We start from the raw sequence: 10,979 nt of genomic DNA, 5'->3' as shown, positions 1-10,979 counted from the left end.
TCTGTACAGAGTTTGTACGCTCTCCCCTTGACCTGCCACAGAAGGCAGTGGAGGCCAATTCACTACATGTTTTCGAGAGAGAGATAGATTTAGCTCTTCGGGCTAACAGAATCAGGGGAAATGGGGACAAAGTAGGAATGGGAACTGATTCTGGATGATCACATTGAATGGGCGGTGCTGGCTCGAAGGGCCGAATGGCCTACTCCTGCACCTACCTTCTATGTTTCTATGACCGCGTGGGTTTTCTCCGAGAGTTCCCATGGCCAAATAATTCAGAAGTGCAGAGCATTCTCAGAAATGTTGTGCTTTGGAACACAGCACAGACTGACCCTTGTAGTATAAGAAAATAACTGCAGATGCTGGTACAAATCGATTTATTCACAAAATGCTGGAGTAACTCAGCAGGTCAGGCAGCATCTCGGGAGAGAAGGAATGGGTGACGTTTCGGGTCGAGACCCTTCTTCAGACTGATGTCGGGGGTGGGACAAAGGAAGGATATAGGTGGAGACAGGAAGATAGAGGGAGATCTGGGAAGGAGGAGGGGAAGAGAGGGACAGAGGAGCTACCTGAAGTTGGAGAAGTCGACGTTCATACCGCTGGGCTGCAAACTGCCCAAGCGAAATATGAGGTGCTGTTCCTCCAATTTCCGGCGGGCCTCACTATGGCACTGGAGGAGGCCCATGACAGAGAGGTCAGACTGGGAATGGGAGGGGGAGTTAAAGTGCTGGGCCACCGGGAGATCAGTTGCGTTAATGCGGACCGAGCGCAGGTGTTGTAGCACGGAAACAGGCCCTTCGGCCCACCAAGTCCACGCCGGCCATCCCACTTTCTCATCCGCTCCCTACACACTAGGAACAATTTACAGAGAGGCCACTTAACCTACAAACCCGCACGTCTTTGGGATGTGGGAGGAAACCGGAGCACCCGGAGAAAACCCACGTAGTCACAGGGAGAACGTACAAACTCCGTACAGACGGCGCCCGTAGTCAGGATCGAACCGGGGTCTCTGTCGCTGTGAGGCAGCAGCTCTACCCGCTGCACCACCGTGCCAATTTTAGGCAGTGATCCCAGTGTACGTTGACTGTAGGTGAAGAGGCACTTCTTTGAATGAGTGAATGAATGAATGAGATCTTTTAGATGTTTATTCTGGATTGCTGCAAATAACCACTGCCTTGTTTGTGTCGAGGTGTAGATGGGGAGAAATGTCAAAGACCACAGACCATAGCCTTGAGGTGAGAGGGGCAAAGTTTAAAGGGGCAAGTGTGGGGCTAGTTTGTTACACAGAGGGTGGTGGGTGCCTGGAACGCGATGCCAGGGGTGGTGGTGGAGGCAGATCCAGAGTGGTGTTTTGGAGAATTTAGACACACAAACAGGCAGGGAATGGAGAGATGGAGGGTATACCTAGGCAGAGGAGATTACTTTAACGTCATCATAGTTGGCACGGGACATTGTGGGCCGAAGGGCCTGTTCCTGTGCTGTACTGTTCTGTGCTCTATGACCAGGTGATTTTACATGGGTCCCGACCCAAAACGCCACCAATCTACATTCTCCAGAGATGCTGCCTGACCCGCTGAATTACTCCAGCACTTTGTGTCTTTTTTTGTAAACCAGCATCAGCAGTTCCTTGCGTCTTGATTTTACATCCATGTAAAGATCCTATTGTAAAGATCCTGTTCCTCCCTTTCTTAGACAGATCAAGCAGATGTTGGTGAGGCCGCATTTAGAGTATTGTGTTCAGTTCTGGGCACCATGTTATAGGAAAGATGTTGTCAAGCTTGAAAGGGTTCAGAAAAGATCTACGAGGATGTTGCCAGGACTAGAGGGTGTGAGCTATAGGGAGAGGTTGAGTAGGCTGGGTCTCTATTTCATAGAACACAGGAAGATGAGGGGTGAGCTTATAGAGGTGTATAAAATCATGAGGGGAATAGATTGGGTAGATGCACAGAGTCTCTTGCCCAGAGTAGGGGAATCGAGGACCAGAAGACATAGGTTTAAGGTGAAGGGGAAAAAGATTTAATAGGAATCCGAGGGGTACCTTTTTCACACAAAGGGTGGTGGGTCTTTGGAATGAGCTGCCAGAGGATGTATTTGAGGCTGGGACTATCCAATCGTTTAAGAAACAGTTAGACAGGTGCATGGATAGGACAGGTTTGGAGGGATATGGACCAAGCGCAGGCAGGTGGGACTAGTGTAGATGGAACATTGTTGGGCGGTGTGGTAAGTTGGGCTGTTTCCACACTGTATCACTCTATGGCTCTATACTCCAGCTTTTTGGTGTTTATCTTTGGTTTAAACCAGCATCTGCAGTTCCTTGCTACACAATCTGTTGCTCCCTCTGCTGGTCAGCCCAATGATAAAATTAAAATCTTGCCGTCGGATGTTTGGAATAAATCCATGTAATATGGAAGCACCGTGATTCCTTACAGGAAGAGTTGTCTAGTGGGCCGGGCACATGAATGATGGGGGAAACGCAGTCGTACAAAACATTGGCTGATGCACTGAGCTGTTGTGTACAGCTCTGGTCTCCACACAGTGGGAAGGATGGAGTTGAAATGGAGAAGTTTCACCAAGTTCTTGGAGGGTTGTAATCATAAGGTCATAAGTGATAGGAGCAGAATTAGGCCATTCAGCCCATCAAGTCTACTCCGAGATTCAAACCTGGCTGATCTATCTCTCCCTCCTAACCACATTCTCCTGCCTTCTCCCCTGACACCCGTACTAATCAATAAAATTGGAGGTTGTATCAAATCAAGGAGGTTGGATAGACTGAGTTTAACCTTACGGAGGCTGACCTACCAGAGACCCAAGAAATCACCTATCCAGCTGCTCCATGTTCCCCTCTTCTCTCCTTGTCTCACACTTCCTTGTCTCCCTTTCATCCCTGGCCTTTGTCCAACCATCTGCCCATCAATCCCTCCTCCCCGCTTCACCTGAATCCACCTATCACTCACCAGACTTTGTCTCGTGCCCCACCCCACCTCTTTTTCAGCTTTCTCCGTCCCACCCCCATGGCTGTGGAAGCCAGGTCAGTGGACATCTTTAAGGCAGAGATGGTTAGATTCTTGATTAGTGCGGGTGTCAGGGGTAATGGGGAGAAGGCAGGAGAATGATTGAATGGTGGAGTAGATGTGATGGGCCGAATGGCCCAATTCTGCTCCTATCACTTATGAACTTACTGCAATTAGTCTGAAGAAGGGTTCCGACCCAAAACGTCACCTATCCATGTTCTCCACAGATGCTGCCTGACCCGCTGAGTTACTCCAGCACTCTGTGAAACGACACCTATCCATGTTCTCCACAGATGCTGCCTGACCCGCTGAGTTACTCCAGCACTCTGTGAAACGACACCTATCCATGTTCTCCACAGATGCTGCCTGACCCGCTGAGTTACTCCAGCACTCTTTGAAACGACACCTATCCATGTTCTCCACAGATGCTGCCTGACCCGCTGAGTTACTCCAGCACACGTTAGGGTTCGGGTTGACCCGGTGCCTGGACCCCTCGTGCCTCCTTCCCCTGTACCCTGTTTTTTTGTCACTGTTCCCAAGCCTCCCATTGCAGCTGAAACATCTGCATGTGTTATGCAGCGGTTTTGACAACACAGCTGGATCATTTCCGTCAGCAGCTCACCCCTTGGCCCCCGGATGAAACATCTCCCTCACAACACAACAACTTTCTTCACATCCAGTTGGGAAAGGAAGCCGTGCCTCGTCTAGAGTTCAGGGTGAACTCTATGTTTGGAATCTCTTACGTAAGAAGCAAGGCAGAGGACTAGTCAGGAGCCTTCAATAACAGGCATTGTCACTGCCTGGCCATTCAGAGCAAGACTATTTTCAGCTTGCGAGGACAAAGAGGCAATCTTCTCTCTTGTGACATAATCTGTCCGGTCTCCCGACGAAGAAAGGAAGATTTGTGCTAGCATCTCACGCTGGAGAACTGCGTGCAGTCTGCAATTGCTTTGAGTATCAGTGCGACCCTGTAGTAGAGTAGGAGGCAGAGTGGGCAGGTCTGCACAGCAAGATCCCACCAAAGGCACGGTGAGCAGACGGCTGCTTCTGTTGAGAGTAGAGAGTCAGACAGGCAACATTTCCTGTCAGGACCTCCTTCAGACTTCAGACCCAGTCTGAAGAAATGGTCTCGACCCAAAACATCACCCATTCCTTTTCTCCAGAGATGCTGTCTGACCCGCTGAGTTACTCCAGCACTCTGTGAAACGTCACCTATCCATGTTCTCCAGAGATGCTGCCTGACCCTCTGCGTTACTCCAGCACACGTTAGGGTTAGGGTTGACCCGGTGCCTGGACCCCTCGTGCACTCTGTGTCTTTGTGTAGGAAGGAACTGCAGATGCTGGAATAAACCAAAGATTGAAACAAAATGCTGGAGTAATTCAGCGGGTCAGGCAGCATCTCTGGAGAAAAGGAAAAGGTGATGTTTTCAGTCAAGACTGAAGAAGGGTCTCGACCCGAAACGTCACCCATTCCTTCTCTCCAGAGATGCTGCCTGTCCCACTGAGTTACTCCAGCACTCTGAAACACCACCTATCCATGTTCTCCACAGATGCTGCCTGACCCGCTGAGTTACTCCAGCACTCTGTGAAACACCACCTATCCATGTTCACCAGAGATGCTGCCTGACCCGCTGAGTTACTCCAGCACTCTGTCTCTTTACTTGACACTTGACCTGTTGCCCTTTGTTCTATGAGGGGCGCTGGCAGTTTGTGGGATCAGTCCCGTGGTGAGTGGTAGGAATGCAGTCTCTGTTCGGCTCATCGTGAGAAAGAGTGAGCGTTGCAGATTGATCCAGACAGCTGGGAACCATGCAAAATTGCACATTTTATCCGGCAGATTAAAGAAATTCCTCCAACAATTTGTTCAGGCGTGTTTTAATAAATATATTTAGACATTGGCACATTCAAATGGCAGTGTCTAGACTCCTGCCTCATAGATAGGGCATGTGGTTAAACAGCACCATAAATGGTCATAAATGATAGGACCAGAATTAGGCCATTCGGCCCAACAGGTCTACTCCGCCATTCAATCATGGCTGATCTATCTCTCCCTCCTAACCCCATTCTCCTGCCTTCTCCCCATAACCCCTGACACCCGCACTAATTAACTGAAAAAGCTGGAGATGCTGGAAATCTGAAACAATAGACAATAGGTGCAGGAGTAGGCCATTCAGCCCTTCGAGCCAGCACCGCCATTCAATGCGATCATGGCTGATCACTCTCAATCAGTACCCCGTTCCTGCCTTCTCCCCATACCCCCTCACTCCGCTATCCTTAAGAGCTCTATCCAGCTCTCTCTTGAAAGCATCCAACGAACTGGCCTCCACTGCCTTCTGAGGCAAAGAATTCCACACCTTCACCACTCTCTGACTGAAAAAGTTCTTCCTCATCTCCGTTCTAAATGGCCTACCCCTTATTCTTAAACTGTGGCCCCTTGTTCTGGACTCCCCCAACATTGGGAACATGTTATCTGCCTCTAATGTGTCCAATCCCCTAATTATCTTATATGTTTCAATAAGATCCCCCCTCATCCTTCTAAATTCCAGTGTATACAAGCCCAATCGCTCCAGCCTTTCAACATACGACAGTCCCGCCATTCCGGGAATTAACCTAGTGAACCTACGCTGCACGCCCTCCATAGCAAGAATATCCTTCCTCAAATTTGGAGACCAAAACTGCACACAGTACTCCAGGTGCGGTCTCACCAGGGCCCGGTACAACTGTAGAAGGACCTCTTTGCTCCTATACTCAACTCCTCTTGTTACGAAGGCCAACATTCCATTGGCTTTCTTCACTGCCTGCTGTACCTGCATGCTTCCTTTCATTGACTGATGCACTAGGACACCCAGATCTCGTTGAACTCCCCCTCCTCCTAACTTGACACCATTCAGATAATAATCTGCCTTTCTATTCTTACTTCCAAAGTGAATAACCTCACACTTATCTACATTAAACTGCATCTGCCATGTATCCGCCCACTCACACAACCTGTCCAAGTCACCCTGCAGCCTTATTGCATCTTCCTCACAATTCACACTACCCCCCAACTTAGTATCATCTGCAAATTTGCTAATGGTACTTTTAATCCCTTCGTCCAAGTCATTAATGTATATCGTAAATAGCTGGGGTCCCAGCACCGAACCTTGCGGTACCCCACTGGTCACTGCCTGCCATTCCGAAAGGGACCCATTTATCCCCACTCTTTGCTTTCTGTCTGTCAACCAATTTTCTATCCATGTCAGTACCCTACCCCCAATACCATGTGCCCTAATTTTGCCCACTAATCTCCTATGTGGGACCTTGTCGAAGGCTTTCTGAAAGTCGAGGTACACCACATCCACTGACTCTCCCTTGTCAATTTTCCTAGTTACATCCTCAAAAAATTCCAGTAGATTTGTCAAGCATGATTTCCCCTTCGTAAATCCATGCTGACTCGGAATGGTCTATAATTACCCATTTTCTCTCTCCCTCCTTTCTTAAAAAGTGGGATAACATTTGCTATCCTCCAATCCACAGGAACTGATCCTGAATCTATAGAACATTGAAAAATGATCTCCAATGCTTCCACTATTTCTAGAGCCACCTCCTTAAGTACTCTGGGATGCAGACCATCAGGCCCTGGGGATTTATCAGCCTTCAGTCCCATCAGTCTACCCAAAACCATTTCCTGCCTAATGTGGATTTCCTTCAGTTCCTCCATCACCCTAGGTTCTCCGGCCCCTAGAACATTTGGGAGATTGTGTGTATCTTCCTCAGTGAAGACAGATCCAAAGTAACGGTTTAACTCGTCTGCCATTTCTTTGTTCCCCATAATAAATTCCCCTGCTTCTGTCTTCAAGGGACCCACATTTGCCTTGACTATTTTTTTCCTCTTCACGTACCTAAAAAAACTTTTGCTATCCTCCTTTATATTATTGGCTAGTTTACCCTCGTACCTCATCTTTCCTCCCCGTATTGCCTTTTTAGTTAACTTTTGTTGCTCTTTAAAAGAGTCCCAATCCTCTGTCTTCCCACCCTTCTTTGCTATGTTATACTTCCTCTCCTTAATTTTTATGCTGTCCCTGACTTCCCTCGTCAGCCACAGGTGTCTCTTACTCCCCTTAGAGTCTTTCCACCTCTTTGGAATAAATTGATCCTGCAACCTCTGCATTATTCCCAGGAATACCTGCCATTGCTGTTCTACCGTCTTCCCTGCTAGGGCCTCCTTCCAGTCAATTTTGGCCAGCTCCTGCCTCATGCCTCTGTAATCCCCTTTGCTATACTGTAATACTGACACTTCCGATTTTCCCTTCTGCCTTTCCATTTGCAGAGTAACACTTATCATGTTGTGATCACTGCCTCCTAATGGCTCTTTTACCTCTAGTCCCCTTATCAGATCAGGATCATTACACAACACTAAATCCAGAATTGCCTTCTCCCTGGTAGGCTCCAGTACAAGCTGTTCCAAGAATCCATCTCGAAGGCACTCTACAAACTCTCTTTCCTGGGATCCATTTCCAACCTGATTTTCCCAGTCTACCTGCATGTTGAAATCTCCCATAACAACCGTAGCATTACATTTTTGACACGCCAATTTTATCTCCTGATTCAACTTGCACCCTATGTCGAGACTACTGTTTGGGGGCCTATAGATAACTCCCATTAGGGTCTTTTTACCCTTACAATTTCTCATTTCTATCCATACTGATTCAACATCTCCTGATTCTATGTCACCCCTTGCAAGGGAATGAATATCATTCCTTACCATCAGAGCAACCCCACCCCCTCTGCCAACCTGTCTGTCTTTTCTATACGTTGTGTACCCCTGAATATTCAGTTCCCAGCCCTGGTCCTCTTGTAGCCATGTCTCAGTGATCCCTACAACATCATACTTGCCCATGACTAACTGAGCCTCAAGCTCATCCACTTTATTTTTTATACTACGCGCATTTAAGTACAACACTTTAACTTCTGTATTTACCTCCCCTCTCACATCGGTCACAATTGGCCCTGCCCTTAATTTCTTTTCCCCTCTAGAACTTCTGTTCCCATTCTTCCGAGAGTCTTTTGCAATATCTCCTGTATTCCCTTTTACCTCATCTTCATATTCACAATTTGTTAACCCCTCCCCCCCACTACTTAGTTTAAAGCCACAGGTGTCACACTAGCAAACCTGCCTGCCAGAATGTTTGTCCCCCTGCTGTTAAGATGCAACCCGTCCCTTTTGTACAAGTCACCCCTAGCCCAGAAGAGATCCCAGTGGTCCAGAAATCTAAATCCCTGCTCTCTGCACCAGTCCCTCAGCCATAAATTCATACCCTCTATCTCTCTGTTCCTGGCCTCACCAGCACGAGGTACCGGTAGCAGTCCAGAGATAACCACCTTCGACGTCCTACTTCTCAGTGTTTTTCCCAACTCTCTAAACTCCCGCTGTAGCACCTCCTTCCTCTTCCGCCCGACGTCATTCGTGCCCACGTGCACAACGACTTCAGGTTGATCGCCTTCCCTCACTAGGATTTTCTGAAGCCGGTCTGTGATGTGGTGAACCCTGGCACCAGGGAGGCAACAGACCATCCTCAAGTCCCTCCTGCTGCCACAGAATCTTCTGTCCGTCCCTCGGACTATGGAGTCACCGACCACTACGGCTCTTCCAGACTTCGGTCTCCCCTGTCGAGTATCCTTGCCAACAGGTCCGCCACTCGGACTGGAAACGTGGGAAATACTAAAAATACTAAAAATACTCAGCAGGTCAGGGTGGCATGGTGGCACAGCAGTAGAGTGGCTGCCTCACAGCACCAGCGACCCAGGTTCAATCCTGACTTCTTCTCGTGACCGCGTGGGTTTCCTCCGGGTGCTCCGGTTTCCTCTCACACTCCAAAGACGTGCAGGTTAATTGGCTTCAGTTAAATGTAAATTGTCCCTAGTGGGTAAAATAGTACTTGTGTACGGGGATCGCTGGTCGGCGCGGACATGTGGGCCGAAGGGCCTGTTTCTACACTGTCTGTCTAATGTCTAGAGTCTAAAGTCAAGGACCATCTGTTGGAAGACACTCGTGTAGAGTCTTTGAGCTAAAATATACACAAAATGCTGGAGTAACTCAGTGGGACAGGGAAGAGAAGGAATGGGTGACGTTTCGAGTCGAGACCCTTCTTCAGACTAACCCTTCTTCAGACTACAGCATTCTGTGTCTATCTATGGTTTAAACCAGCATCTGCAGTTCCTTTCTCCACCTTTGAGCTAAAATGTTCACTGTTTTTCTTTCCACAGGCGGCACAGTGGTATGAATATCATTTGTTGTAAGAAGGAACTGCAGATGCTGGTTTAAACCGAAGATAGGCACAAAATGCTGGAGTCACTCAGCGGGTCAGGCAGCATCTCTGGAGAGCAGGAATGGGTGACGTTTGGGGTCGAGACCCTTCTTCAGACTGGATGAAGATTCAGAATGAATGTCATTGTTCCATTGCTGGTGTGTATGACAACTAAACATCCTTTATACTAAACTATTCAAGGTGGGAAACTTTGCGTTGATTTACCCCGCGTGCAACAGCGAGCAAGATGCTTGTAGAGCCAGTCCTTGCCGTCTGCTGGCAACAGGGAACTCACTGTCCAAATAACAGTGGGATGAACACCCTGCTTCAGCTTTGGTGCACAGTGATAGCGATGGAAACAATCTGACGTCACAAGCTGGGAATTTCACACAGAAAGTCTATTGAAGAATATACAACACGGTTGCTGCAATAGCCCTTCTGTTCCTGAGACAGCGTTAGATGGATTCGAGCCACAGCAATGCACTGATGAGCTGCAGGTAGAGCTGCTGCCTCACAGCACCAGAGACCAGTAGTGTAAATAGAAATAAAATGCTGGAGTAACTCTCCAGGCAGCATCTCTGGAGAGGAATTGGTGACGTTTCGGGTCGAGCCCCTTCTTCAGACTAAATTCTGTAGTGGTTCAGTGCTGAGGTTAGAGTTGGGCAGTGCTGGGAAGAAGCTGTTCTTGAACCTGGAGGTCACGGTTTTCAGGTTCCTGTACCTTCCTCCCTATGGTAGCAGTGAGATGAGAGAGTGGCCAATATCTCTGATGATATTGGGTGCCTTTTTGAGGCAATGCCTCCTCTAGTTTAAAGATACAGCATGGAAACAGGCCCATCAACCCACCAAGCCTGTGCCAACCAGTGATCACCCCGTACACTAACCTACACACACTAGAAACAAATTTTACAACTTACCGAAGCCAATTAATCTAAAAACCTGTACGTCTTTGGAGTGTGGGAGGAAACTGCAGCACCCGGAGAAAACCCACATGGGAGAACGTACAAACTCCGTACGGACAGCACGCGTCGTCAGGATCGAACTTGGATCTCTGGCGCTGTGAGGCAGCAGCTCTACCCGCTACGCCACCATGATGCTTCCTGTAGATCCCTTTGATAGTGGGGAGGTCAGTACCCGTGATGGACCGGGCAATGTCCACCACTCTGTAATCTTCATTTTTGAGTGCTCAAATTAGTGAACCAGGCCACGATGCAACCAGTCAATACACTCTCCACCTATACAAGTGTAGAAATTGGGTCTCGACCCGAAACGTCACATCATCCTTTTCTCCACAGATGCTGCCTGACCCGCTGAGTTACTCCAGCACTCTGTGAAACGTCACCTATCCATGTTCTCCACAGATGCTGCCTGACCCGCTGAGTTACTCCAGCACTGTGACAATATAGACAATAGACAATAGGTGCAGGAGGAGGCCATTCGGCCCGTCGAGCCAGCATCGCCATTCAATGTGATCATGGCTGATCATTCTCAATCAGTACCCCGTTCCTGCCTTATCCCCATACCCCCTGACTCCTCTATCCTTAAGAGCTCTATCCAGCTCTCTCTTGAATGCATTCAGAGAATTGCCCCCCACTGCCTTCTGAGGCAGAGAATTCCACAGATTTACAACTCTCTGACTGAAAAAGTTTTTCCTCATCTCAGTTCTAAATGGCCTACCCCTTAT

The sequence above is a fragment of the Rhinoraja longicauda genome, chromosome 40 (assembly GCF_053455715.1).
Source record: "Rhinoraja longicauda isolate Sanriku21f chromosome 40, sRhiLon1.1, whole genome shotgun sequence".
Lineage (NCBI taxonomy): Eukaryota > Metazoa > Chordata > Chondrichthyes > Rajiformes > Arhynchobatidae > Rhinoraja > Rhinoraja longicauda.
The sequence above is the reverse complement of the archived record's forward strand: the minus strand, read 5'-3'. Positions refer to the sequence as shown.